Source organism: Peromyscus maniculatus, chromosome 4 (assembly GCF_049852395.1).
Source record: "Peromyscus maniculatus bairdii isolate BWxNUB_F1_BW_parent chromosome 4, HU_Pman_BW_mat_3.1, whole genome shotgun sequence".
Lineage (NCBI taxonomy): Eukaryota > Metazoa > Chordata > Mammalia > Rodentia > Cricetidae > Peromyscus > Peromyscus maniculatus.
In genome coordinates this window covers 32,365,524-32,371,523 of record NC_134855.1, presented here as the reverse complement: position 1 = coordinate 32,371,523, position 6,000 = coordinate 32,365,524, and positions in this window count along the sequence as shown.

The following is a 6,000-nucleotide window of genomic DNA, read 5'->3' as shown; positions in this document are numbered from 1 at the left end:
AGATCCAGAAGTATATGAGACCAAAATTTTGCATAGTGCAACCCCAAGCAAGCAAGTAACTACACAGCTACACACCTAGAGGCAGTGGTGTGCACTCATTATAGAGAAACAACAGTGCATCTATCCTCTAGAAGGTTTTCGACAAGTTCCAGATACTCATTTTATTTCCAAAATGTCTTTAAATATTTTATAAAGGAATTTTCTGTACTATCTGTAATATATTCTAATTATTTGTGAAAAAAAGTTTGAAGCTTTTAAATACAAGCAAATTAATCACTCTATAATTATAGTTGAAAAAGTTAAAATACTTTAAAAAGTATTCTTTTGGGAATCAAATTGGAATGTGAATTCAACACAGTCTCCTCCACACACACTAGATGTCACTGCATGACCTGAAATATTGGTTAAAGTCTGAGCTATTGCCTTAGCATCTCTAGAGGCGAAATCAGCTCAGGGCACAAAATAAGCTCCAGATCCATTTGCCAAACAGCAACATGTGGCTTGTATATGGACAATTACATGGATACTAATGAATTCCTTTTCAATTCCTCCAGAAATTGTATAGATATACTACAAAGCAACTTTTTAGTTTTCCTTTTACATTAACTATTACTTCACCGCACTCTGATATCAACTAACACTGTTTGCATTTAATACGTAAGTATTCCCATCCTGAAGAAAAAGAGCACTGTAAAGAAAATAACCATCAATGAACTTAGAGACCACTTCTACAAAGCAGGAAAAAAAATCGGAAGGAACAGCAGCAGAGGAAATAGTTATGGAACCCAGCCCCATTGGATGGGCTCATGCTCAGTAGAGTGCAGTAGGAAAAGAAAAGAAATAGATGCCAAGGCTCAGAGGATGTGCACTCTGCCCAGTGCCTACATCCTCATAACAGGCTCCTCTGATCTTAGCACCACTGCCCCATAGGAAAGACTCCCGGAGAACATCTGTACTGCTGGGAACCCAAACTGGATCCCCAACCCTCGCCCAGCACCCAGCAAACCTCAGTATAAAATAACCTTCAGAACTCTGGAAAGGAAGCAGGCAGAACATGGAACCTGGTGCAGAATCGGGGTCGGATAGACCACCCCAAGCCACACAGTGGATGTAGCAGTAGAAGTATGGCAGGGAAGTCTGAGACTGAGGGACTCTCCACACCTCAGCTGCAGAACATGGAACCTAGCAGGGCATCCAGATCAAAGCAACAGTCCTTCAGCCACACAGACTGTGGAAACAGCAGAACTGTAAGGGACTCTGAAGCCAAAAGACTCTCAGTACCCTTACCCTGGCAATACCAGGGAGGAGCTGCCTAGGTCACAGGAAGTTTGTCAGAGAACTTAGTGCAGTGTGTTGATGCGCAAAACGAAGGGACAGAAGTCAAGAACATAGTTTCTTCTTCTGCGCCAAAGACTGGTGGGACTTCTGTCAAACCATTATAGTAGTTATCAAAGTGGATTTCCAAAATGGAAATTAATCCAAGGGAATATAACCCACCAAGAAGCCTCAGTTAAATATATATGATACATATTATATACTGTAATATAATATTAGATATTAGATATAATGTATCTATTATATATTAAGGCTTTATATATATATTATATATAAGGTTTTATATATATATTATATAATGTGTCTATTATATAATAGATATATAAATATAGAATATATATATTCTATAATAGACTTTTAATCTGGTTAATTTTGGTGTGCAATGCTTTTATTTTATTCAAGAATTTTATAATAATGTGGTGATATTTTATTTGTATGTTAATAAATAAAGTTTGCCTGGAGATCAGAGGTCATAGCGAGCCATAAACAGAAGTCAGGCAGAGGTGGCACATGCCCTTAATGCAGTCACATGGCAGGCAGAGTCTCTGTGTGTTCAAGCCAAGCATGGTGACATTAATCCCAGTACCAACCATAGAGACCTGGAAGTCTGTATAGACAGGCAGTGATGAGGAAGTGATGTGGCTGGGCTTAGAGCCAATGAAAAGGCAGAACAGAAAGGCAATAAAGGCACAGGTTAGACAGAAGGAAGCTCTCTTGAGAAGCTTTGGTGAGGTGGTAAGCTAAGGCTAGTTGGCAGCTATTGCTTTGATCTCTATGGCTTATACCTCTGTATTTGGCTCTGTGTTTTCTATTTAATAAGACTGTTTAGAAATTCGTCTATATAATAACATTTACAAAATTTAAAAAACATATAAATACAAATATGAAAGTAATAAAAGGAGCACATACACTCTGAATGTGCTGGAAAGCTTTAATATTAACTTGCCACAAGTTTAGAATACCTGGGGGCAAAATGTCATTTCAGTAGCTGTTTCTATCAGATTAGTGTGCATGTGTGTGGAGGGTTGTCTTGGTTGTTAACCAAGGAAGAGCTAGTTGATTATGACAGCACCATTCCCTAAGCAAGGATCTTGATATACACACAGAAGAAACATAGTTCAGCACAAGAAAACAGGAAACATATGTGTATTTATTCATTTCTGCTCTTGACTTTGAATATGATGTGACTAGCTGCTTTAGTTCCTGCTGTGGCTTTCATTAAACAATGGTCTATAACTTGGTATAACTTGGTATTTTAAAGTAATATAAACCCTTTCTTCCCTCAAATGCTTTTCTTTTCTTTTTTTTTTTTGTTTGTTTGTTTGTTTTGTTTTTGTTTTTCGAGACAGGGTTTCTCTATGTAGCTTTGCGCCTTTCCTGGAACTCACTTGGTAGCCCAGGCTGGCCTCGAACTCACAGAGATCCGCCTGCCTCTGCCTCCCAAGTGCTGGGATTAAAGGCGTGTGCCACCACCGCCCGGCCCCTCAAATGCTTTTTATCAGGGTATTTTATCACATTAAGAATCATGAAACTATGAAACCAAGAGATGTGCAAAATACATCAATGAAACTCAAGAAACACAAGACCACACCCCATTCAAACACTCCCATAAGCTGATAGTTTCTCAACACTAGAAAACAAAACATTTCAAGTTGAAATGTTTGAAATAGAGTTCTGAGTCTTATTTTTCAAAAGGATTAGCAACCAAACATAAGACTTTAACAAAAAAAAAAAATGAGGAATTTAATTCAAGAACTGGAAAACAAAGTTACAAAATCAATTCAAGACCTAATACACAAGATTGTTACCAAAGTTAATGAAAAAATTAGTAAAGTGGTGAAAAAATTAAAAACTTGGAAAAATTCACCAAAGAAATTGAGATGCTGAAAAAAAAATAGTCAAATAGAAATTCTGGAAATGAAAGAAACTGTCAGCAAGTAAAAATACACCATCAACAGACAAGACCTAGCAGAATAAAACTCAGGATTGGAAAATGAAATAAAGAAAATAATACATGGTGCCATATGAGGGGCAAAGTCAGCAAACATGATGAAAAGATCCTGAAGTTTCCATTCAAGAGACCAAGCCTAAGAATACAGGGATAGCAGAAGAAGCTGAGATAAAGTCAAAAGGCATGGACACCTTATTCAATGAAATTACAGCCAAGAATTGAACCCAGGTCAATTGAAATTAAATATTTTCAAACAAAATTACTACACCAAGAGATTACCCAATACAATATTACTACGTTAAAATTGATAGAGAAATTATATTTCAAGATAAACAGAAGGTAAGGTAAATCATGACACCTAAGCCAGCACTGCAGAAAATGTTGAAAGAAATAAATGCACAGAGGTGAAATGGAGATGGTTTCACAAACAAGACCACAGAAAAAAACACATCTCATGGAAACAGATGAACAGAGGAAAATCAGGAAAGAAGTATGATCTACAGAGAAAATCAGCATTCAACAATACCAGCAATATGAACTAACCTTGCATCCCTGAAATGAAACCAACTTGGTTGTGACATGCGATCTTCTCAATGGTATTTCAAATTCAGTGTGTGAGTATTTTGTTAAGGTTTTTAGAAGTATGTTCACTAAGGATACAAGTATTTTAGTTTATAGGTTTCTTCTGTTTGTTGTTTTCTGTGTTTTGGTATCAGGATCATGTTGACTTCATAGGATGAGATTGGAATTACCCCTATCCTTTTATTAGAGACCAATATACCACAATCATTTTGATATAACCAGAAAAGTCATTTGACAAAATTTAATGTAAAACATACTTCAATATAAAGGCTATATAAGACAAATTGATAATTAACACTATACTAAATAATGAAAAATTAACTATTTCCTCTAAACTCTGGAGCAAGACAAGAGTTCCCACATTTTTGCTCTTATTCAATAGAGTGCTCAAAGTTTTACCTTGTGCAATATGATAAAGAAAAAATGGAAGAAATGCAAGTAGGAAAGGGAGAAAACAAGTATGCTTACTGTTTGTATGACCTGTACTCAGACGATCCTAAATACTCATCAAGAACACTCTATTTGATGAATACTTCCAGCAAACCAGCAGGATACAAAAGCAACATACAAACATCAGTAGCTTTTTTCAGTAATAAACTTACTGACAAAGAAATCAGGAAGTATCATGTTCACAATAGCTTCAAAATAAAGGGTAAAAAACTCTACAACTAAAGCTTTAAGAAAACAAAGAAGTTGAGGAAGACAGAAGATTGAAAGACCTTCCATGGCCATGGATTAGAAGAATTAATATTGCAAAACTGGCTACATTACAGTTCTAGTTTTATTTCTTAATATGATAAACTATCCTGACAAAAAGCAAACTAGAAAAGAATGGGGTTTATTGCAGCTTATAAATTTTAGAATTGTTTTTTCTAGTTGTTTGAAGAATATCAGTGAGTTCCTGATGAGGACTATGTTGAATATGATAAATGTGATAATTAACTTCAGTGGTCAACTTGGCACAAGGTATGATTACCTGGGAGATGAATAGCTAAAGGAATCATAAGTGAACAGAACAATGCTAGAGGTACTGACCTCAAATTATACTATAGAGCCATAGTGACAAAAAACATGAAGTTGAAAAGCTTCTGCGTAGCAAAATAAACTGTCAAGAAAATGAATCAAAGACATATAACAGGGGAAAAATCTTTGCCAGCCTTATTTCAAATAAAAGGATTAATGTATATAATCCATAAAGAACTAAATATAAAAAGTAATCCCCCCCAAAAAAACCCACAGTGCTAATCAGTAAATGTGTCAATAAACCTAGCACATGGAAGAAAAAAAGAAAGAAAGAAAGAAAGAAAGAAAGAAAGAAAGAAAGAAAGAAAGAAAGAAAGAAAGAAGGAAGGAAGGAAGGAAGGAAGGAAAGGAGAGAGGGGAAAAAGAAGGAAGGAAGGAAGGAAGGAAGGAAGGGAGGGAGGGAGGGAGGGAGGGAGGGGAGAGGAAAGGAGGAGTATAAATAGCCAAAATATTTTTAAATGTTCAATATTCATAGTCACCTATGAATACAAATTAATACTATTTTGGTATTCCATTTACCCCAGCCAGCACATCTCTCTTCCAGAAAACAAATGACAACAAAGGCTGGTGATGATGTAGAGAAAGAAAAACTTTTTTCCTTTTAATTGAAAACAGATTTTTTTTTCCTCACACAATATATCATGATTACATTCCTCTCAGTTCTTCCACACCTGCTTTCCATCTGAACCCACCCCATTTCCATCTGAACCCACCCCCTTCCATCCTAACCCACCCCCTTGCATCTTAACCCACCCCCTTCCATCTTAACCCACCCCCTTCCATCTGAACCCACCCTATTCCATCAGAACTCACCCCCTTTCCACCTGAACCACCCCCTTCCATCCTAACCCACCCCATTTCCATCTGGACTTACCCCTTTCCATCTCTTATTACAAACAAACAAATTACTAGGAGAATAACAAAATAAAATAACACATCAGAATATGATAAAACAAACAAACAGAAGTAAAAGAGCCCAAGAACAGGCACAAAAAAAAAATACAAATATAGATGCAGAGACCCAATCATTTACATACTCAGGAATCCCATAAAAGTAATAAACTGGAAGTGATAATATATAGACAAGGGATATGTAAGGTAAAAAAGAA